This window comes from Gossypium hirsutum, chromosome A11 (assembly GCF_007990345.1).
Source record: "Gossypium hirsutum isolate 1008001.06 chromosome A11, Gossypium_hirsutum_v2.1, whole genome shotgun sequence".
In the NCBI taxonomy this organism is placed as follows: domain Eukaryota; kingdom Viridiplantae; phylum Streptophyta; class Magnoliopsida; order Malvales; family Malvaceae; genus Gossypium; species Gossypium hirsutum.
The window spans coordinates 44,336,622-44,363,151 of record NC_053434.1 but is presented as its reverse complement, the minus strand read 5'-3'; positions in this window follow the sequence as shown (position 1 = coordinate 44,363,151).

Here is a 26,530-nt window from a genome sequence, read left to right as displayed (position 1 = left end):
CAGTGTAAGACCATGTCTGGGACATGGCTTTGACTTGAGATATAAGCTAGTGTAAGACTTTGTCTGGGATAAGGCATCGGCATTTTACCCCAGGTTTGAGGCTATGGTATATCCAATAGCATTTCGAATGGTTCAATGGTAGAAGTTCTGATACACCATAGCCTCAAACATGGGGTAAAATGCCATTGAAGTTCTGACAATTTCAAGTCAGAATGCATGATAGTAAACACACGAGCAGAGACACGACCGTGTGTCTCAGCCGTGTGAAGGGTACAGTCTAGCACACAGACGTGTGTCTTGGCTGTGTGAAGGACACGGGTGTGTGCCAAGCCCTGTGAAAGCCACTGTAGGTGTGCAGTTAGAATTATTTCCACATGGGTGGAGGACACGGGCGTGTGCCTCTATGTCAAGTGACATTTTCCTATCGTTGTCAAAAGGACCCAGATTAGTCCCGAATGATTTCCGATGTGTGTTTTGGGCCTCGTAAGCCCATATTAAGAATATATTGATAAGTTTAAGGAAGTTTTAAATTTTCCAAGTCATGAAGACTCGGAATTGGTTGCAAGTATTACTTCAAGTTAGGTAACGCATCGTATTCTGCCCCGACATAGGATACTGGTATGAGGTGTTACACACAATTTGGTCCCTAATATGGGCCTATGAGGCCCAAAAAAACCATCGGAAAAGATTAGGGACTAAATCAAGGACTTTAGAAAAGTTTAGGAAATTTCCTGAATACAGAGCCACACGCCCGCGTGAGACAGGGGACACGCCTGTGTGCTCTCGACACGCCCGTGTCCTCCAGCCATGTAACTCTCTGACTATGACGTTAGCACCAATTTAGGGTCACACAGCTGTATCACACGCCCGTGTGACCAGACCATATGGTCAATAAAAATTAAATGATTTTTCATAAAATGGTGTAGACTTCACACAGCCAGAGTACACGTCCATGTGGGTAGGCCGTGTCTTTTCACACGGCCAAGACACGTGCCTGTGTCTTAGCCCATGTGTTTACTACTGGGCATACTGCTTGTAAAATTTAGGTCTAGGGGACACACGGCCATTCAACATGCCCGTGGGGCAGACCATGTGTCACACACGGTCTAGACACGTGCCCGTGTGTCTACCCGTGTGGACCATAAAAAGGCTATTTTCCAAGCCAATGTCACCCGCAAATTCTTTCATACACTTAAGCATATTTCATAGCATGCAACATGACCTATTTAAACACTCAAATATTCAACACCATGGTACTCTCATACCTTCATATTGTCATCCCATTGCACATTCATTTACTTACACCATTTAGAAGCATTCAACACCAATTTCATGCATAATCAAACTTGAAACCATAACTTCAAATTATTCATTCATGACTATAGTCACCTTAAGATCATTCCTTATCGCATATCCATCAATCAAACCACATAGCACATCATCAAGGCATTAATACATGCATGCATGAACAATTAGACATTACAGCCCCAAAAAATAATTATGAGCCATATCACATGGCTATTACAAAATGAATCATCAACATCATTGGCCTTCACACCATGCTCAAAATTACAATTTCACTATACCCAATTTCTTTTGATAGTATGATCGAACACTCCGACAGCTCTCAATCCCCGAGCTATCTTGGCGGAACTACAAAGGATAGAAAAGAGAGGGGAGTAAGCATTTAAGCTTAGTAAGTCCACATGCAAAATAATATGCAATGTTACTAAACCATAATCATACAAGACATAATAACATAACCACTGAGATTATTCATCACTCAAGCATTCTAGCTCGTTTATCAAGTATTCATATATATACATATAAATATATTTTCTCGTCACATATCATCCTTTAACAAGGCATCACTCATGAGTATAACATACATACCTATACATACCCGTAACATATCAAATAACTTATATCTTCATTACCATGCCCATCTTGGGACTTTCATCGCATCAACCATTATAATACACGTTGAACACTCAAAATACTATTGGATACACGAAAAATTGCACGTAAGTGCCACATAAACATACATAGCCGAAGCTACCTCATATCATGCAACACTCACAATAGAGCTATTCACAGACTTGCTCATATAAGCTATCGATCAAGGTATAACTACTCGGGCTGGTCACAAAAGCTGTCAGATATCCGACCACTCAAGGATTACCTAGCCACTGATAGGACACACAAGACTATTACCCGAAACTCAATCATATGTATCGTATCCATTATGAACTCGGACCACTAAACAAGATCTGATGCTACATATATCACGAACCTGGACCACTCAATGAGTTCGGACTTCTTAATTCCTAGTGACATGTCACTTGTATCCTAAACTATTCTTAAGGTTCAAACAGGGTTTTTCTCACTTGCACATTGCACCTCTATTGCACTTGCTCGTGACGTCGTGGATAGTAACCATAATATTATTCATGCTTATAATAGTACCATTAGACATAGCATACATAATAAGCAATAAAATAATTATCACATAATGTTTACACAACATAACATACCACATTGTCACATTATTTACACATGTACTTACCTCAGTACAAAAATGATGGTAATCGAGCCTAATTGTCGTATACTTTATTCTTCCCTCGATAAGACCCAATTCACATTTTTCTTGATCCATAATGCCAAATTTAACTTGTTTATTAATCACATTACTCAAATCGATCCATAATTCATGCTTTGGTAAAAACTACCTTTTTACCCCTATCTTTCCACTTATTTACGATTTAGTTCCTAAGCTTGTAAAATAAAATGCATGCATTTTATTGGTTACCGAAGCCTAGTCGAATCTTTACTTTGCTCATATCAGCCCATATTTTCCTTTATTTCACATTATTACTACCCACTTTTACACTTTTACAAATAAGTCCCCTTTTTAGGTGTTTTCACTAAAATTCACCTAGTAAAAGATGTTTATCATGCATCAAACATTCATATTCCTCCATTAATCAACAAAATAAATGCATGTTACTCATTGGTCAAATTTCATACATGAACCCTAGCTCAAAATATAGCTAGAAATTGGTAGATCATGCTTCAAAGACTTCAAAAATACAAAGAACATTAAAAACGGGGCTTGGGAGCACTTACAATCAAGCTTGAAATGTTGAACAAAACCTAGCTATGGCTATTGAGAAATTCGGCTAGCACTTGGAGAAGATGATACATTTTTGCTTTGATTTTCCCTTTTTATTCTTTTAATTACCAAATGACCAAAATGCCTTTAGGGTCTTTCTTTCAAATTTTTCCTATGCATGTCTATTTTTGTCCAAAATTATAGAAATTGGTCAAATTGCTAATTAGGACCCTCTAATTCATAATCTAAAGGAATTTCATGCTTAAAGCTTCTAGAATGCAAGTTTTGCATTTTATTCAATTTGGCCCTAAAATTCAATTAGACATTTTATGCCTTGAATTTCTTCATAAAACTTTCAGATAAGCATGCATTCATATTATAGACTTCATAAAAACCATAAAATAAGTATTCCTATCTCAGATTTGTGGTCTCAAAACCACTGTTTCGACTAGGCCCTAATTTGGGATGTTACAATGAATGCTTAGTAAGCTAGTATAAACTTTAAACATAACAATTCATTTCAATAATGAACATTATGGGGTAATTATAAACCTATACTAATACCACAAAGTTTATCAAACTTTATTATCATCAACTCATAAATGAGTAAGTTCATCAATATCACATATATTTTTCATTCCTATCATAATAAGATTTGTAAAACATATAACTCAATCATTAACCTTTTCATAATGCTATGAACCACTCCATTTTTTTTCTTACCATTCCATTTCCTTACTTTCCATTTCATTTACTTCGCATAAACTTAAATAACAACATCAATTCACTAATTAGTATATTTTTTCATTAACTAGGTCAATTCATCCATAGCATACGTAAACTTCTCACATATAAATACATCATTAAACTCATCATTCCCTTTTTCATCATATTAAATTTCAACTAGGAACTTACCATTTTATTACCTTTCTTATCCCGTTTCACATGCATAACACACAAGACATAAGCATAACATCAACCATGACTACAAGCTAGTTCATTTAAACATAGTTGTTTTGGAATCAACTACAAGATAAACCATTTCATAAGAAAATATGTACTTTGATCCTTACTACCCTTTCATGAACATAAGCATATTTCCATTTGGACACTTACCATTCCAATGCATAACTTTAAAAGTAAACATAATATAACCCAACCCAATAGCTTGGCATAAGCTTAAGCATCATCAATAACACATGTTAGTGCATCAATTCATAATTCACTTTAGTTAACATAAAATAAGTCATTAAACATGAATAACCTCACTTGAAATAATCAATTTCATGAACATAGACATACTTTCATTTAACCTTTCCGTTTCTTTCATTTTCATAGTTTTCATGATATAAGTCATTTGAATACTTACCGTTCCTTCCCCTTTCATGCGTGTTGAACCACTTAGAATAATATTAGATACACGAGAAAGCTTATACAAAGTGTACTAAACGTATGGTCAACCATTTCTTTTCATCATTGCTCATTTGAGCCATAAATGGGTCTACTCACACAATATGACACTTAGAATGTAGCTACACGATGCCATTCACACAAGATGACGAGTATTCGTAACAAATGTTAGAACTTAGCCATCGATAGGACATTCTGGACCAGCACCTTGAACATGGTAACTTGGGTCTGCTCACACAAGCTAACTGTCAAAATGTAAGCTACATGATGTTGCTCACACAAGCTGATGAGTATCCATAACAAATGCCAGACCTTAACCATCGGTAGAACATTCAGGATCAGCTCCTGAAACATGAAAATCCTAATAACATGTCATTTATATCCTATACATTCCTAATGTAACACCCCCTACTTGTGTCCGACGCTGGGACAAGATGTGAGGCATTAACGAACTTAAACACAAACAATCATGCAACCATAAAATTTCATTCATATTTTAAAACACTCAATCACATGCACATAGTCCCTTATTTGGGTTTACGAAGCCTAAAAAATACTTTAAGAAGGGTTCGGGACTAAACCGATAACTTTGGAAAGCTCTAGGGAAAACTTAGAAATTTTTCTCATGAAACAGGGCCACACACCCGTGTTCCATCAACACGCCCATGTCCTCAGGCCGTGTAACTCTCTGTTTATAACGTCAGCAAATAAATTGAACCACATGGTCAGGCCACACGCTCGTGTCACCAAGCCGTGTCCCTCACACGGTTGAGACACACGGTTGTGTCTCATCTCGTGTAGTTAACTCTTAGGCTATTTTCCAAGTCTTTTTGTTACCCTTACATGCACACACATATACATGGATCCAATGACATTCAACATCTTCAATTATGATACAAGCATATCACTTACCTATCAACATGCATGTGTTACACATTCCTACATTAGGCCAAGACAAGCCATACCATAGTTATCTTTGTGCCAATTTATTTCAACTTATCATCAAACTTCCATGTTCAAAGAATTATTATTTATCTCCATATTACACATTTAATTCATGGTCATAAAACATGCATTTAATACACATGACATATTGCCAACCATGCATGACAAACAAACATAATCCTATCTTCATATCATAAGCAATAAATCATAACTTGACTAGCTAGACTTACAAGCCATAATCAATATGAGCCACATCTCATGGCCATATACAATAGCTCAAAATAGGCCAACACATTTGGCCAAATCATAATAACACATGTCATAGAACTAGGTCCCTATACATGCCACTCACTTGATAATTCTAACATATGTAACAATATTCCAAAGGTATTGGCTTGATAGTGTGATGTTGCCTCTGACGATCTCCAACCCCGAGCTGACTTGAAAACACTAAAAGAAATAGAAAGGATGGAGTAAGCTTAAAGTTTAGTAAGTCCATATGAAAATAATAAGCAAATTATCAACATGATTCCATGGAAATATAATCATAATTACACTTTTACTTATTTTCTAGTCATGTTGTTTTCTTGAGTCATAGTTACTAAATTATTTATATCTGGAGCTACGGAACTCCAAATTAAGATATGTAAATTTTCCCTGAAACTAGACTCATACATCTTTTTACCTATAAATTTTTATAATTTTTTGTCGATCCAATAAGTACATTTATTCTTTAAAGTTACCCATGTTCTGCTGCTTGATAGCATTGATTTTTCTTTACTAAAAATCAATTATCTCATAATACGGGTTTCAATTAATGTTCTCATCTATTTCTATTGAAAATAGACTCATTAATTATTTTAATAATATAAATTATAACCTATAATTATTTTTGTACAATTTTTAATGATATTTCCAAGTCAAAACAGCGAATTCGAAAATCATTCTGACCCTGTCTCACAAAAATTAAAATATCTCAAAATATGAAATTCTTTTTCTTACACCGTTTCCTTTATATGAAAATAGACTAAAAAATATTTATTTTTATATCTTTTTCAACCTCTAATTTGATTTCCATGATTTTTGGTGATATTTCAAATCTACACAACTGCTGCTGTCTAAAACTATTTTATTACAATTTTCAGTGTTACATAATTTCAATTACTCCCTTCCATCTTATCGAAAGTTCACTCAACAATCGAGCACATTGCTCATAAATTTCCAAAAGCATATACATACACTTATTCATCACATGGTCATGTTCAGATGTATTTTCACTTAGTCGATTTCCCGTTGAACTCATCGGAATAATAAGAAATACACGATTGCCTGCACATATTACCACCCTTGTAACCGAAGCTATTTGGTACGCTTAGTAGCCTGCACTTAGAACTACACATGTGATCAACAATCCGATACACATAGTAGCCTGCACTTAGTACTACACACGTGACCTAACCATCTGATTCACGTAGTAGCCTGCACTTAGTACTACACACGTGATTGAAGTTGTCGGGTACGCATAGTAGCTTGCACTTAGTATTACACATGTAACCAAACTATCTGGTACAGGTAGTAGTTGCACTTAGTACTACACACGTGAACTAACCATCTGATTTACGTAGTAGCCTGCACTTAGTACTACACACGTGATTCAAGTTGTCGGTTACGCATAGTAGCCTGCACTTAGTACTACACATGCGACCAACAATCCGATACACATAGTAGCCTGCACTTAGAACTACACATGTGACCTAACCATCTGATACACGTAGTAGCCTGCACTTAGTACTACACATACGACCTAACTATCTGGTACATGTAGTAGCCTGCACTTAGTACTACACACGTGACCTAACCATCTGATACACGTAGTAGCCTGCACTTAGTACTACACACGTGATTGAAGTTGTCGGGTACGCATAGTAGCCTACACTTAGTACTACACATGTGACCTAACTATCTGGTACACGTAGTAGCCTGCACTTATTACTACACATGTGTTCTCACAATAGATCATTCGTATCATTTCTATTCCGAAGGTTCAACCGGGAAATTCCTCACTTTTTAACATTTAGCAAACTCATTCATATTCTATTTGGATTCATAATTTACATCAAATGATCATTCTATAGGCAGCCACATCTCATATAATAATGAAATATAATAACATAAAAAAAATCGATATATTATTTACATACAAATTGTAACATCCTGATTTTCGGATTTATTCGCGGTTTTCAATATTTTGTAAAGATTTTAAAATTTTGTATTTGGATGTGAAATTAATGTTTTGAGTAGGTAAATGGGCTTATAGAAGGCCCATGTGTTGGCCAAAAACCCGGTTGAATTTTTTAATTTTTGGACTTAGAAGTTAGGGGTTCTAGCTAGATGGTCCTTGTATAAAGTTATGGGTAAATTGCATCACAAAAAGAGCCTTAGTAAAGTGGCAAGGGTAACGCCACTAGGCTCCTAAAAAGGTGGATTTTGGAGCATTGGGGAAGGCATGGGATCAATTCCCTGTGTTGACAAATAGATGCATTTATTTTTAAGTGCGGGAGGGGTAGTGTTGGAGTCCTGGTGGAGTCTGCTAAAGGAGAGCTTGAATCTGTCCAAACGCTTGGATTAAGGAGTGATAAGGGGAGAGATTTAAGGGATTTGGAGAGAGGCTAAGAGTTGGCCGAATTAGGGGAATTAGAAAGGGGATTTCGGCAGAGGGGTATTAGGTTAGTATTTCGGCACTTAGGGTATTGAGTAGTGCCGTTTTCTTCTGCTTAAACACCTTAGGGTTGTTCTTTTCTCTCTTTTTCCTCTCTAGCCGAAACCACCATTCTTTCTATTCTTCTTTCTTCATTTTTCTTCTTCAAAACCGTTCATCAAACCTGTTGTTCATCAATACTTTTGTCGAATCCATAAAAGCCGAAATCCTGTGATCACTGCTTGTGTCGATTTCTTCAAAGCCAGGTCCTTCTAGGTTCTTTTGTTTTTTCCACGATTATCTTTTCTTAATCCTAGATACCTGACGGCAATTCTACTTCAATGTCATAGCCTCATATCGTCATCTCCTTCACCACCCAAAAGCCGAAAGTACCATTGGTTTAGGGGCTTATAGCTGAAACTTCTTCAACCCTTGGATTCGGGTTTTACCATTGTTCTAAGGATAAATCTGCACCGGATTGCATGGAAATCAAGTAGGAGTAAGGGGTAAGTACTTATCATCTCAGATCTGTTCTTATTTTACGATGTTAGGAAAAGCCGAAATCCCTAAAAATTAGGGAGGCTATCGATTTGTGCATAAGGCTTTAAGGGTTTGTAACTGATGTTTTCTTTTGGTGATTAGAGTCTTCTTAAGCGTTGGATCAAAAGCGTGAATCATTGGAATAATCAGATTCGGAGCTAGCTATCGATTTTGGCAAAAGGTAAGGGTTCGAAGGCTTTTTAGGAACATGGTTCGACTTTGGTTGAGCAAGTTTTGGGTTTAGTGATTATGGTTTGTAAATAAGAACTGTACTAATCAATTGTAGGACATCGAAAGAGATCTCGGTAGCAGGCGTCGCGAATCAGGTGTGTACCGAACACCCTTTCTTAGTTCAATTCGGCAAAAGCTGAAATGCCGAAATTTTCGGCATTTCATGGGTTGTGAGTATGCGAATGCTCTCAAGACGTAGAGTAAATGTTAGATCTAGCACCGCAAGGTGGTAAGTAAGTTTGTGTGACGTCTTAACGTACTTTGGAAAAAGAGGGCCTCGATGGGTCAAAACTGGGCCCAATGGGCTTACGGACCAATATGGGTAAGAGATGGGCAAATTAGCCTGTTAGTTAGATGGTGGAACCAAACTGCATAAAACTGTTGAAAATTGCTGAAGTAGCTTGTGTAGTTGCTAAGTTACGAGAATTACCCCTAAGGAGTAAAATTACCGATATACCCCTAGGGTTTAAATTAGCTAAACTGCATGATTGATTAATACTGTATTGTACATGATATGCTTTATTAATATCTGTTGCATGGGATTGGGGTCTTGATGGAGGAAGTATTGAAAGTGGTTCATCCACGTACTGGAGGTTTTGCCTCAACTTACTGATATTTGAGCAGCGTTGCTGCAACTGTGGAGTATAGGGCTGGTACGGGGCAGTGTAGTGGTTGGTGGGTTGAGTAGTCTCCCCAGATGGGTTTGCATGCATTACTACTATTGTTACCTATGTTACTGAACTGGGCCTATGGGCCACATTGTTATGTAAAAAGGGGCTAAGGCCTTGCTACTGTGTTCTGAAAATGGCTTTGGTCCATTGTGTACTGTTATCTGAATGGGGCTTAGGCCCAATGGGCTCGAGCTGATTTGGGTTTTGGATGGGTTTCTGTATACAATGAGTTTTCCCAAACTCACCCCTCTTTCCTTCCATCCTTGCAGGTGAGCCCTAGTTGGTGGACTTGGAGCTGGGCGGGATTCGGAGTGGCCACACGTTTTCTGCAAATTCGTTTTCTTCTGGTGAACTAGATTTTCCATATTTTTCGTTTCTGGTTTTGGGTTTTTTTTGTAATAAGGCCGCTAATTATTTTATAGTTTAGGTTGTTTCTTTATTATTTAACTCTATTATGATAAAACTGATCTATGATAACTAACGAAATAGATTAGCTCTAGGACGCGTTTTCAAAAACATTAAGTGATTTCAAAATAACACGAATACGAGTAGGGCTTCCGCTAAGCAAACGTTTTCAACCTTAATCATTTTCTTAAGATGGACATAACCAAACGGTTTTCTCAAAATTATACGAGATGTTAGAGTGTGGCAATGGCGGTGAACATGTCTAGGATTGGATCCGAAGGGAGCTTGGTACTTAAGCAGTCCGACGGACTCACCTCCTCTTCTTCCTGGTTTCCTACCTGGTGCACAGCTTCCATTCACTTTAACCTACTTTTAAAAGTGTCTTTTACAACACCAACTAAGTTTTCCAAACTAAGTAATACGGAATGTTTTGAACGCTTCCATATGGCGCATCAGATCTGGTCATAACATCTAGGCCGGGTTTGGGGTGTTACACAAACTTACCTTGAATGCGAGCACGACTATTTATTCCGATTTAGTCCATAATCTCATTCATTCCCAATCTATGCCTGAATCCCATTTTCCTTTATATATAATATCACATTTAGCTTAATAATTAGTCACATTATTCATATAGGTCTGAAAATCATATTTTTAAAAATTTGCATTTTGACCCCTAAACTTTCACATATTTGCACTTCTACCCCATGGCTCGTAAAATGATTTTTATCCAATTTCCTTGATTTTAAGCCTAGCCTAATCATTTTTATAACTATAGCACCCCATAATTTTTACTAAATCACACTTTTATGACAAAGTTTTGTAACTTTTTCAAAATTATGCTTTTTGACAATTTCACCGAAAATCACTTAGTAAAAGTCATTTATTACACTCCGAGCTTTCATTTTCTACTAGTTGACATCAAAAAACATGCATGTCATCCATGGGTAAATTTTTAAACACAAACCCTAGCTCAAAATATGGGTAGAAATGAGTAGATCTTATTACGAGGATTTCAAAAACGTAAAAATTATTTAAAAGGGGGCTAGAACGGACTTACAATCAAGCTTGGAAGCTTGAAAAACCCTAGCTATGTCTTCTCCATGCAAGTTTCAGCCATGGGGTAGAAGATGGACAAAAATTGGCTTTTAATTTTGTTATCAATTCATTTTAATTACTAGATTACCAAAATACCCCAAACTTAAAAATATTCTATTTCACCCATTTCAAGTCCATTTTTGTCAAAAAAATTATTCAATGGTCTAATTACCATTTAAAGGCCTCCAATTTAAAATTTCATAACAATTAGACATCTCTAACATGTAGAACTCAACTTTTGCACTTTTTACAATTTAGTCCTTTTGACCAAATTGAGTGCCCAAACGTCAAAATTTTTAAACAAAATTTTCATGAAATCATCCTGTGAAATTGTAGACCATAAAAATATAATAAAAAAATTTACTATGTCAAATTTGTGGTCCAGAAACCACTGTTCCAACTAGGCCCTAATTCAGGATGTTACACCTATGGTTCAAACGATGCTCAATAGTCGTCGAACATCGTTGGATTTTCATCATTTCTGTAATGCCCCAAAATCTCAAGAATTTTATTGTAAGAATCTGAAGTAATTAATTTGTATATTTCTGGTTCTGTACCCTAATTTGCTATTTAAGGCCTGGTGTTCGAGTTGCATTGTTAAAAATTATTATTATTATTTTTAAAACAACCTTCAACCATGCGTTTCGTAGTTAAGTTCAATTCTAAGCAAATCAGTGTCAAGAATAAGCCTACTAGTTCACTGGTTAAGCATCTGTTTGTATTTTGCCAGGTTCTGAGTTTGAATCCCACCGTACAGATTAGGAAATATATATGTTTGCAAATTCTGGAAGGGGTGGTTGTTAATTTAAAACATTCTAAGGAAATGTTATCATTCTTTTTCGCTTCTAAACTTTTAAGTTCTTTGTTTTTGTTGTTATTTCTTCTTTTTATTTCTTTTTTTATTTCTTCTTTTTTTGCGGTTGATTTTCGTGAATTGGGAAGTCTTGTTACCTATAAGGTCAATAATGTGTAAGTTTCATTATGATTCTCTTTCATTTGCAATTTTCGTTGTGTTAGCACTTTCCTGTCGAAACAGGAGTTTGCTCGTTTACTTGACATTCTGTTAAACACTTGATTGGCTACTTCATTTAGGCAAGGATATTGAAAAAGATGTTAATCCACTGTGCGAGGTGAGTGTACAAATTAAGTCGGAATTGCGTCGAATCTTTCGACATAATCTTAGCCGTGGATTGATTTTGCTAAATATTGAAATTGATGGTGTGATTGGTTGTTGAATGATTAATTAGGTTCCGGGTAGTCTCTATGTTGTTTCCCCATCAAAAGGAAACTAGGTGCATAACGAAACCCTTAATTTTGCAAGTTTTGGTTACCAAAAATAGTGGTTGTTGAGGCCACGCGGCCAGGCACACGGGCATGTGTGGCCATGTTAGTGCAGGGTTCACATGGGCATGAGACACGGGCATGTGTCTAGGTCGTGTAACTTATTATTTGTGATTTAGGACCACACGGGTAAGCACGCAGCTTGTGCCCAGGTCGTGTGAATCACACGGCAAGGACACGACCGTGTGTCTAAGCCGTGTAACTCTCTGTTGTAGGTTAGAACCACACGGGTAAGGGGCATTGGCGTGTACCTAGGCCGTGTAACATAACCGTGTGTCCAGGCTGTGTGGCATTGTAAAAGACGCCCAAACCCCATTTTTAAGGCCGTAAATGTTGTTTATGACTGATAATGATTTCCCCATTGTATGAATGATCTGAATTTGATTGTATGAGAACTCTCTAATACTTTGTAATGGACGTATGAATATTATAACTGTAAATGTATTATAGATAATTGTACTTTGCATTTGCATGGGTTGGGATGTTATGAGGAAGGAAGTAATGTACTCTAATTCAGTGGTTAAGCCACCATGTGAATTATTCTGATTCTGGCACTTTGTCGCATTATGATCCAGCAACAAAGTTATGTTATTGTAAACGTGTCAAATAGACACTTGTGGTGTGTAGGGTTGGATGGGCATTGAATGTCCTGAACAGTGTGTTGGGATGATCGAAGATGGTGTGTAGCGGATGGGATTTAGGAATATCTGCATCTAAATCTGATCTGCAATATATATATGAGTTAGTATATAATTGATTTGTTCTGAACATGAACTGTAAATAATTCTGTACCGAATCAAACCTCTGAATTTGAAACTACTTTACAAATGAATACTAATTGAATAAACCTCTTTTACGCATTGATTTCACAACTCATTTTGTTTCCGATTGGATTTCAGGTGATTCCCAACCTTGAACGGGTCAGCGCAACGTGTGCTCATCAAGCATTTATCTTTCCTTAAGTAGTATATTAGGACTTCAGTAAACAACAGTAGAATGAATTTGGAAGATTATATACTTAATTAGGTTTATAATGAATGTGTTATGAGGCAAGGTTTAACTTTATTGTATTGTGGTGTGGCCTTTGGTAATTGACGAGGTAACTCTCTAAACTTGGGCCAGACGTCCAGGCCGAGTTTAGGGTGTTATAGTTTCTTTCATGATAAATTTCATAATAACACATATACATATTGATTCATTTATAATAGAACAACACATTAAACATTCAATCTAATTAACATTGAAATGTTTATAGTTCATACGAACTTACCTCGCCAGATTTGCAGAAATGTTAAAGTACAAAGGTTATTTGGCAATTTTTCATTCTCCTCGATTTTCCACTCAATCTTGATCTAAATTAATAATTTCATTCAATTCATTAATTTAGACAGTAAAACAATTTATTTTATACAATTTAGTCATGTTTGACATTTTTACAAAATTTTCCCTAACATTTAAGTTTTATTCAATTTAGTCCCTAAGCCTAAAACATGCAAACTAACCATTTTTATTGTAAACCCATGCCAGCCAAATGTTAATAGCATCCATTTCAACTTATGTTTACAAAAATTTCAGATCAAGTCCTTGAACTATTACTAATTCAATAATTTAGTCCCTAATCGGCAAATTCATCAAAAATCACTTAATAAAATTCTTATAAATAAAAACTCATACTTCAAATTCATTATTTAACATCTAAAATCACAAATATTCATCAATAGCAATATTCACAATCTTTAGCAGTTTCAAAAATGAAGGCACTGGTTAACTAGACCTAGTTGCAACAATATAAAAAACATAAAAGTTATTAGAAACAGGTGAAAATGGCGTACCATGCATGAATTGAAGCATGGCCGAACCTTGGATCTTCTAGCCATGGTGTTTTGGTGATGAACATATCAAATGAAGAAGAAAACCTTTTGCTTTCTTATTTAATTAACTTTGTATTCTTTATTTTATTAACTTTTTTATTATTGATTTTATCTTTATATTTTAATAATAATATTATAACATATAAAGCACAAATAAATTTAAAAGAAAATAAAGCTTTAACCGTCCACCAACTTAAGAACGGGTAATTTACCTATTAAGGCCATCCAATTATAATTCTTTAATCAATCAACCCCTTTAAATTAATAGCGATAAACTTTTTCAATTTTTACGATTTAGTCCTTTTTGCTTAATTAACTATAGAAACATTAAAATTTCTTAACAAAACTTTAATACAAATAGCACTCTGTAAATATTTATAAAAATATTTATGACTCGGTTTATAGAAATGAGGTCCCGGTACCTTATTTTCTAAAACCACCTAACTTTATGGTCTTGCCTCTTGAACTTAATTAATCATTCGAATCGCATAAATTACCATATCAAAAACCTTTTTAAAACTATATATGACTCTTTAATATTAAAAAGTAATAATTACAAACTTACTCGTAGGATTTGTGGCCCCGAAACTACTGTTTCGATACAACTAAAAAAGGGACTATTACATGTTCAGTCTGATGTACTGTCAGTCTAGTCAGCCACATCTATGTCTCTATCTTCTGGGAGTCATTCATTTCAATGCTCAAGACAGCCACATATTAGGTTCGTCAACTAATAATAGTTATCTTTCTGTCTTACAATCCAACCACATAATACCGCTTAATATTAATTAAACGTTAGATAATGAATTAGTCAATATTAGCTTCTATTTTGCTTTGTGTGCAAATATCATTGAGGACAATATACAAAGAGTATTAATATAATTAATGGACATTATTATTAGATCAATTTGTTTGAAAAATACAAGTGTACATAGACGAAAATGCTACACTTAGGGCATCAAATCCAACAGTTATCGATTTACAATCTCTTTATATGATACATAACAAAATATCCCCTCAATAACAATATATCTCTTTAAATAACAATATTCTCTAACAACTACCAAATCTATCAACTATTTACTCAAAATCCTAATAAAAACACAAATTTCTAACCAAATACTCGAAGTCCTATTGAAAATCCAACTTCGTAAAAATTCTTAAAAGTTTTTAAATTAAAAATTGTAAAATTTATAATGCCAAAAACAAATTTATGATTTTTCAACATATCTATTTATATAACATCATTTTGTATGTATAACAAAATTTATAATATATACAAATAAATTTATTTATATAACATCTCTATTGATCCCTACCCACAACATAACTTATAACTGGTTGGTTTGGTAAAAGTTTATACTCATTTTTTTTAGAGCCTACGACAAAAGCTCTCTTGTCCCCCTCCTCACCTACAATATATATAAAGAGAAAATATTTGGTATATTGCTATTGGCGTTTTTAGACTTCATAAATAAGGTCAGGGGTTGACAAATGTCCTATAAGGGTATAGTAAAATACTAAAAAAAATAAATATTTTAGAAAATAAAACACATGTCAATTTTTTAAAGTTACTTGTGGAATAGAAAATAACATTGTTAATGTACCAAATAGTAACTCATATATATGCAAATATTTTTTTGAGAAAATACACTTTACAACTTTCTGTTCTATTATTTAAAATTAATTTAGCAATATATTTTTTTTATATTTACAAGAAAATATATTTATATTAATAATTTAATAATTTTAACATTTGAATATACAATTTTAGGGTTCAAAAAGCTCCTGAACAAAAAATTCAAGTCATTGCACATGAGATTTTTCATCAATTAAGTCATTTGATTGTTAAAATTAACAATGAACTGTTAAAGAGTAAAGATTGTTGTTTTCTTACATCTTTGGGTTACTTTTCCTATGTATCATGCCAAAATTGTTGTACATGGTGAATTGTTGTTTTCTATTTAAAATAATTAAAATATCATAAAATATTAAAAATAGGAAATTATAAAAATTAGTATAAATGAAAAAACTTATTAGATAATTGAAAATATAAAAATAAAGAAAATTACAGAAAACTTAAAACTATTAAAAATAAAAAATTACAAAAAAAATATAAAGTACTAAACATAAAAAATGTAAAAAAAAACATAATGTTTTTTTTTAAAACATGAAATTTTTTAAAAATATTAAAAAGTATTGAAATTTACAAAATACTATAAAAATAAAAAAATAAAACTAACAGTATATGAAAAAAGAATTATAAAACCAACTTTTTTTAATTTGTACACTGACCATCGTTGACAATTCTATACCTATTAAAAAAAAAATTTTGTTATGCTCATTTGCTGAGGACTTCTCCAACGCTTACACCCTTTTGTCCATTGTAGATATATTTTTTTATATTTTTATTATATATATTTTTTTGTAATTTATATGATTTCTTACAATTTTTTTATAATTTTGTACTATTTTTTAATAATATTGAATTTTTTTGTAATTATATATATTTATAATTTTTTGTACTTTTCTATTTTTTATTTAGTTTTCAAAATTTTTATAATTTTATAATGGTTTCTTATAATTTTTTATGATTTTTAACAAAAAAATTAATTTTTACCATGTGGCATAATCTTTATGTGACATGTAGCGTAAAATAACCCAAAAATAAAATAAAACAATAGCCGTTACTATTTAACAATTGATATTGTCTATAAACTTAAATGATTGAAATTTTAATATTTAAGGGTTTATATAAATGTATTTTTATTTTTTCAATGACTTAATTAATTTAACGGCTTTTTGGATGCTCTAGCCAAGATACAAAAGTATTTAAACAATTAATCATTTTTATATAATCAAAATATATAAAAATAAATTCAAATCCCTAGTAAAGTAAGGTCACACTCTAGTATTTTCTAATTTATAGTGTTCAATAATTTTATTTTTTTTAAGCGGTTGCGTGATTTATACTACTATAAATTTCCTCCCCCCCAAATTTAAATTCCAATCATTCTTTCTTTTAATTATAAAAATAATTAAATTTTAATTTATTTTTATATTTTGTTCAAATTTGAGATTTAATTTATATACTATAATTATTTTTAATAATTTAGTACCTCAACTTTAAAATATCATTAGTTAGTCTAAATACATTATTCTAAATGAATGATGATGTCAATTTTTAAAAATTATTAGTACCGTTAAAATTTTTTATGAAATTCAAGTACATTACATTTCTTTTATTTCATTAATACCAAGTGAGTGTTTTATTTAAAAAATGCTACACCGGAAGATTTAACCAAAAAAAAATAGAAGTGTATAAAATAAACCTAGATTTTTAAATTTAAAAGTGGAGAGACTAAATTCTTGAAAATAAAAGTATAGAGATTAAATTCTAAAAATATGAATAGTACAAAAACTCTAAGCAAATTACGACCTTTAACTTTTAATCTATAGATTATTTAAAAAATAATTAATTAATTGTCTCGAGATTATTTAATTGATGTGTAAATATACACAATCGTTGAGAAGTAATAAAGTAGTGAGTAAGACTTATCATCTCCACAAGGACTGTTTATCTAAATCAAGTATTACAAAATTAATTACTTAGCAAATTGGTTGATGATGAAAATTAATTAAGTGTGATGGATTTCTATTTATATTAAACTAGCCTAAGTATGCTTAAAATTAAATTAACTAAAGAATAAATAAGTATTCAAGTTTTAAGAGAAATCACAATAGTATGCATGTGTTAGAATAATTTTCCTTACTAACTTAGAATTATTTAAATAATGTTAATAATGATACGAAAAATAAATGGCAACTCGGCTATTTATTAACCTTGTTTTAATTTCGAGTACTTTGGTTTCTCTTGAAGTCCAAAATTTAACCTCTTGACTGCATATGTCTATGTCTGTTCCAACTTCAAGATTACCTTTTCAGGCATCGTCTAAGAATTTATACTTAGTAAATTATTAAGCCTAGAATATGTCTATGTCAACAACTTAGTATTTTTAATAAGCAAAAAAATAAATTATGTGAGGTAACAATAATATTTTTATACTAAAACAGTTTAATCACATAAATCCTAGATTTATGTAAGGTAATAAGGTTATTTCGAGTTATTACAAATTTTGACCTAATTTTCTCAAATATAAATCAAACATGCACCATTTAGAAATTGTGTTAATTAATTATAATTTGATTCTAATTTAATAACTAATTCAATTGCATCCCTACATTTATAATACACGAATAAAATATTCATGGTTTTATGTAACGCCCCAAAATTTTAAGAATTTAATTGTGAGATTTTGCTGTAATTATTTTTTGTATTTACGGTTTTGTGTTCTGCAATTGAATTTAAGGTCTAGAGTTCGAGTCGCATCATTAAAAGTTTTGTTGTATTTTAAATCAATCCATAAGCACGCGTCACCCGCTTAAGTTCGATTCAATGTGAAATTGTGATAAGAATGAGCCTATTGGTTCACTGGTTAAGCATTTGTCTGTATTCTGTCTAGTTCCAAGTTCGACTCCCATCATATACGTTAGGAAAATATTTTTGTCAAAAGCTAGAAATATGCTTGGAAGTTAGGAAATTAATTAACGATAGTTTCTTCTTCCTTCTTTTTACTTTTGTTCTTTTTTTTGTCGATTTTATTCTTTTCCTTCTTTCTGGTGATTATTTTGTTAACCGAAAATGGTGAGGGAATACGGGATTAACGGAAGTTCTGTTGTTAATCACTGGTCAGAAGGTTGTCAGCAAGTAAATGTCAATGCGAGTATCTCCGCAATTTTTCCTTCGCTTTGTAAATTGTTTGGACCAGAGTATTTTATGAGTTTCGGGAATCTCTTTTTAAAGATTGTGTATTTACCTAGCAGGCAAGGAATAGAAACTAGACAATCTTTGTGATTGTTGCTGAATTTTCATTAAGTTCGGGATATTTCAAGGTTTCGTGTCGAAACTTCGACGTATGTATTAAGTGAGTAATCAGGAAGTTCTGTTGATTAATTGACTAAATTGTGTTACTAAATGCTTGTTTTAAGCTTCAAGGATCTTTAGAGTTGTTGTCTCTTCGAAATCTATCCAGGTGCATATCGGAAACCTTAGTTTTGCAAGTTTTAGTCGTCGAAAATGGTGGTTGCTGACGCCACACAGCTAGGTACACGGGTGTGTGACTAGGTCGTGTGAGCCACAGAGGCGTGTGACAGGCCGTGTGATTGGCCGTGTACTCATTGTTTGTAGAATGAAACACACAGCTAGGGACATGGGTGTGTGCCCAGGCCGTTTAACTCACTGTTTATGCTTTGGAACCATATAGGCAAGACACACGGGCATGTGATCAAGCCATGTGGTATGTGATTATGGCCCGAAACCTATTTTCGATGGCAAAAATAGTACTTAACATTGATACTGGCTTCTTTAATGTATGAATGATGGAAATTAATGATATTAGAACTGTTTGATACTCCGAGATTGATTTGTGAATAACTTAGTTATAATTGCACTACAATGTTTATTCTACTATTGTGCTATCTTATTGATTATGAAATGAATTGGAATGAATGAATACATGATACTGGTACTTGTGTTTTACATTGGAATCGGTTGGGATATTGGGAAGGAGGAAGAAATCTATTTTGAAATCGTAGCTGTATCCGTCACTAGAGCAGGGTTATGAGGTATTACCAATCAATTCACAACATGTAGCATACATTTATCAAATATAAAACATTTATTGTCATAATCATACAACACAATCACATTGCCCCTTATAAGGGCCTACGGGGCCTTAAACATGCTTTAGAAGTGGTTTGGAACTAAACCGATAATATATGAAAATTTTGGAAACTTAGAAAAATTTCAACCATACAAGGGTCACACGTCCGTGTGAATAGGCCATGTGCCTCACACGGCTCCAAACACGCCTGTGTCTCAGGTCGTGTGGAAACAAGGCATACATACTGACTTGGGTCACACGGCCGACCACATGCCCGTGTGTCTAGGCCGTGCCAAATCTGTATGGTATACTGACTTATGCAACACGGCCAAGTCTGTAACATCCCAATTTTGGGCCTAGTCAAAACAGTGGTTTTGAGACCACAAATCCGATGAGTAAAATTTTATTTCTCATATTTTTATGGACTACAATTTCACGGAATTATTTTGTAAAAATTTTGTTCAAAAATTTTGACATTTGGGCACTCAATTTAGTCAAAAAGACTAAATCGTAAAAAGTGCAAAAGTTGAGTTCTACATGCTAAAGGTGTCCAATTGTTTTGAAATTTTAAATTAGAGGTCCTTATATGGTAATAAGACCATTGGTTAAGTTAGTGGACAAAAACGGACATGGTTAGGCATGTTTACAAAGTTTTTTATGAAGGGCATTTTGGTCATTTAGTTATTAAAATGAATAAAAACAAAATTAAAAGCCAATTTTTGTCCATCTTCAACCTCTTGGCCGAAACTTATATGGAGAAACCATTTCTAGGGTTTTTCAAGCTTCCAAGCTTGATTATCAAGGAAAATGAGGATTGAACCTAAATCGGGTGAAAAATGAAAAATTGACAGTTAGGTTCCTTTTTGCTATTTTGGTGTCGAGGTAAGTTTGTGTGTCAATAATATTGCAATGCTATATTTGAATTGAAAATTCTATATTATTATTGCACGAATGGCATGATTTAATATATTGAAAAGTGATGAAAGAATGGTATATAAAATTTGTGAGAACAATGATATATGACTAGTTGCACATGAAATGTTTGATGGTTCAATCATTGATGGCTTGCTATATAATAGCTGAATATATTGAGAATTTGATATAACATGATATTTTATTAAGTTGGATAACTTGTGAAAGAGTGAAAAGGAAGGTAAGTTTGTATGTAAATAATATATCGTTTTTACTTATGTTATAATATTTTGTTGTTATATGAGACGTGGTTGCATATTGAATGATCACTTGATGTAAATTATGAATTGAAATTGATTATGAATGAATTGGTAAAATGTTGAAACGTGTGGAATTTCCCGGTTGGACCTTCGGAATAGAAAAGATACGAATGATCCATTGTGAGAACACATGTGTAGTACTATGTGCAGGCTACTATGTGTTTAAAATGATTTTAGGTCACGTGTGTAGTACTAAGTGTAGGCTACTACGTGGTCGCATGTGTAGTACTAAGTGCAAGCTACTATGCGTACTCGACAACTTCGATCACGTGTGTAGTACTAAGTGCAGGCTACAACGTGTATCAGATGGTTAGGTCACATGTGTAGTAATAAGTGTAGGCTACTACGTGTACCGGATTGTTGGTCGCATGTGTAGTACTAAGTGCAGACTACTATGCGTACCAGATAGCTTTGGTTACAAGGGTAGTAATATGTGCAGGCAACCGTGTATCTGTTATTATTCCAATAAGTTTGCCGACAAATCGACTAAGTGAAAATACATGTGAACATGACCATGTGATGTGTAAGTGCAGGTATATTTTTGTGGAAATTTATGAGCAATGTGCTCGATAGTTGAGCGAACGTTCGGTAAGATGGAATGGAGTAAGTGAAATTATGTAAGAGTGAAATCTGTAGTAAAATAGTTTTAAACAGCAACAGTTGTGTAACTTTGAAAAATCACAAAAAAATAGTGTAAATTGAATTAGAGGTTGAATAATATATGAAATTAAATCTTATTGAGTTTATTTTCATATAAATGAAACTATGTAAGAAAAAGAATTTATTATTACGAGATATTTTAATTTTTGTGAGATAGGGTCAGAATGATTTTGGAATCCCCTATTTTTACTTGGAAAAATCATTAAAAATTATAAAAATATAATTATGGGTTATAATTTATATTCTTAAAATCCTTAATGAGTCTATTTTTGAAATAAATAAACAGGAACATTAACCAAATCTTGTACGAAGAGATAATTAATTTTAAGTGTAGAGGGGTCGGAACTATCAGACAGCGAAATAGGGGTGAATTTAAAAAATAAACTGTACTTATTGGCCAGACCAAAAATTCTAAAAATTTTATGCTAAGAATATATGTGAGTGTCATTTTTGGAAAATTTATCGAATCTTAATTTGGAGTTCTAGAGCTCTAGATATAAATAATTTAGCGACCGTGACTTGAGAAAATAGCTTAACTAGACTTTGAATAAATAGAGAGGAATTGAAAAATAACATGTTAATACATTGCTTATTATTTTTCATGTGAGCCTACTAAGCTTAAATCTTACTCCCTCCTTTCCATTTCCTTAGTGTTCCTAGGTCAGCTCGAGGTTGGAGATCGTCGGATGCAGCATCACACTATCAAGACAATACTTGTGGAATATTGTTACATATGTTAGAATTATCAAGTGAGTGGCATGTATATGGACCTAGTTTTATAACATGTGTTATTATAATTTGGCCAAATGTATTGGCCTATATTGAACAATTGATTATGGCTTGTAAATTTAGCTATTCATGTTATGTCTAATAATTGTGATGTGAATATGTTTGTTTGCCATGCATGGTTGGTACTATGTCATGTATGTTTAATGCATGTTTTATGACCAATTGAGGTGGTCATGATCATGAATTGAATGTGTCTTAATAAAGGGTGTTTAATCACTAAAATGTTGCTATGAATTGTGATTATGACATGTATAAAGTTGTAAGAGGTTATGGGTAACATAAAAGCTTGGAAAATAGCCTAAGAGTCAACTACACGGGGTGAGACATGGCCGTGTGTCTTAACCGTGTGAGGGACGCGATCTGGTGACACTGGCGTGTGACCTTGTTTCATGAGAAAAAAATTGCTAAGTTTTCCCAAAACTTTCCAAAGTCCTCAGTTTAGTCCCAAACCACCCCGATGTATGTTTTAGGCCTCGAAGGCCCATATAAGGGATGATATACATGTGTTTGAAAAGTTTTAATTTGGACAAAAAATTTATGGCTAGATTTTTGGATGAATGACTGTGTATGTGTTCGGTAATGCCTCATATCCTATCCCAGTCTTGGGTAAGGGTAAGGAGTGTTACATTTAGTGGTATCAGAGCTATAGTTTAGTAGGTTCTCAGACTAACCTAGCATATGTATGAGAGTCTAGCTATGCATCCCACCGATCTGAGATAGTGTGATGTTTCCCGATGCGTATGATAGCCACTTTTTTTAGACAAAAGTACCCTCCAACTAAGCTACATCCAACCATATTGATTTTGGTAATGAGGTATTTAAGTTAAGTACAGTCATGATGAGTTGAAACTTGGAAGGTACGAATCAGATTCACAATACCCTGTTATGGATAGAATTTCATTGACCTGATTGGATATAAAAAATTTGATGGATTGTAATGAATTATTGAAATGAGATAAAGGATTATATGGCATAATGAACTTATATGTGATTGATTGATAATTCCATGATATATGTGACTGAATTGCTCGAATAAATGCATGTGCTTAGATAACTTACCAAAGATATAGATGGAATGAATATTCACGTGTGCTTATTTGAAAGATTATGGTTGACAAGCTCGTATAGTTTAAGTAAACATTTTAAATTGCTTGGATTGATTTATATGATTGTAATGAAATGTCTAAATGATGGTGTACGAGGTGAAGAAAAAAAGAAGAAGAAGAAGATTGTGATAAACTTATCCATGTTTATTGGTCCTTGTATGTTGTTATGTGCATGACTTGTCTGATTAAATGAATAGATAAGTAAAGTTATTCAGAAAACATAGAATGTATGCATAAGTATACTTGTTTTAGTGAGATAACTAAAAAGTGGGTGTAAAATCAATATGAAAGTTAGTTTACCCGAAATGAATGACATGATTGTGATGATGTTGCTATGATGATGAAAATTGTGACATGTATATGTATATGAGAGTCGAGTCTGAGGCCCTACGACCCCCTCCCCTTACCAAAGTGGTGTTTTATAACAGAAATTCCTAAGATTTGTGTTGAATGAGTTCTCGAGCGAGAAACGAAAAAGTTCAGTGATAGAATGGTAATAAGAATGATTAGAGATTGAGAATGGGTTGATAAGCACAGGCATGAACTAGAAAGATATCGAATTGACTGAAAGATTATTTAATTTTCGCAACATCGTAGTTAGTGAAAAAGGTTAATTTTGATAAAACGATCTATCCTGGTATGACGTCGAGAAATGTATTGATTAAAATTCCCTCATGAGCTAATCTTCTTTAGTGAAAAGAATAATATGAATATTTTGATGCAGAAAATAGTTAAAGGAATAATGTTCGGAATGCGAAATGTTTGAGTATGGTAATTATTGCGAGCAGATGATGGCTGTCTCTTTTAAGGCACTCTATGAGTCTATTTATTTTTGGAAATTTGTTGTAGTGGTTGTATATCCTCTGATGAATTTTTGTACTATGGAAATGTTCCCTGACCTTAATGATAGACAAAGGCGTTGTCAGTCTGATTGGTACATAATCTACATGATCCTATTTCTTTCTAGCATTCTGTTACTTTTTTTCTATTGGGAATTGATGAGAAAGGGTGTATGATACTATGATTTGGTTTCTTCTAATGGTTTCCTTGTCCAATATGTATATGGAAAGGTATATTATTCTTTTTGCATCTATCCTTAGTGTTTTGAGTGATGTCTTCTTTTGGATTTCTTTTCTCCGAGGAACCATGAATGTCTTTCATATTTTCTTATGAACTTTGTTATCAGTCTTTCGATACGGTATCATGATTTGGGTTTTCTTGTTTTGGATTTTTTTATGTTGGATTTCTATATTCTGGATTTCTCCGTTATGGGTTTCCTTATCTTGAATTTTTGGTTATCTTTATCTCGTAACTTGTCGAGCATGGCTTATATTTAAAGTATGACCTCTAGCTTGTAATATATATATCAAGTATGATTATGTTTTTGATTTGACTATGGTAAAAAGGTAACCTTAGTAATTCGATTTCTCAAATTTCCTTAGAAGGATTTAACATTGGCAAAGGTTTATGTGGTAAAATTTTCGTATTGTGAAATTAAAAGCTTAATTTGTGATTAGTAAAGTTTGGACAGATGATAACATTGTTAACCGAAGCCTTTGAATTAGTTTAGTATGCATTGGGCAAAGACTCTTTGATTTTTAGCGATAGTTGTTGTAAGATCTTTGAGAAGAGTAGAATGCTGTGACAAACACTTGGGTAGAAAATCCAAAACTTGTACAGAGATTTCGCAAGAAAACCTACAGGAATAATGTATTAGTGATCGAGTTTGGAACTCGGCATCGTTGATCCTTGTATATGAAACTTGAAATGTTGAAAGGTTTAAGGATATTTATCAAGTGTCATCAGAATTATCTTCGCCCATGTTGGCAGCAAAATGGAAATGAGAATAAGTTATTATGGATTTCATGTCTGATTTATTATTGTCTCTGGAAGGGAAAAATGTTATGTGACTTTTTGTTAAATGTTTGACGAGATATGTAAATCATGCTAGTATGTACTGAATTTTCGCTCATCGAGTTCGAGGAGTTTCGTGTCTTTATGATTGATGGATTTCTTGGAATACTGGTCTCCACTAATCGGATTGAGATCCTGGTTTCATATCGTGATTTCTTGGGAAAGCCAGAGGAGGCTATCAAATGAAAGGTAACCGAGAGTTGATTTGGCAAATAATCAGACTGTGTGAAATTATAGAGAGTATAAGGCCGAGATGAACTGGCTAGTTTCATTATTCAAATTCAAAAAGATTCAGGTATGAATGTATATGTAACGTGATGGTATGGATCAGACTTTTGAGTACATGAACTTTCTGATAAAGATTAAGTTTCAGTGAATGTATTGTAAAGCGAAAACCGCTCATGATTCTTGTTCGTGGAATTTAAAGAGATATGTAGTAAATGTAACGCCCAAAATTTCTATAATTTTGGCTTTTGGGATTGTTGAGCTTGGAAATATCAGGACTTTTGTTTTGAATCATGTTGGCATAAAATATATGTAGTTTAAGAGGTTGTGTGCTCTGGGGTGTGTTTGGGAGATCCCAAGTTCGACTTAACTTGGGCTAAGTTTTGGTTTTTATTTGAATTAAGCCTAACTTTTGGTTGATGGGCTTATAAGAATTTATTGGTAGGAATTTAACAGAATGGGTCTGCTGGTCTAGTGGTTAAGTGGCAAGGGATTATGCCTGAGATCCCGAGTTCGAGTCGTGAGTGTGGCGTTATTTTGCTGATAAGCCATGCAAACG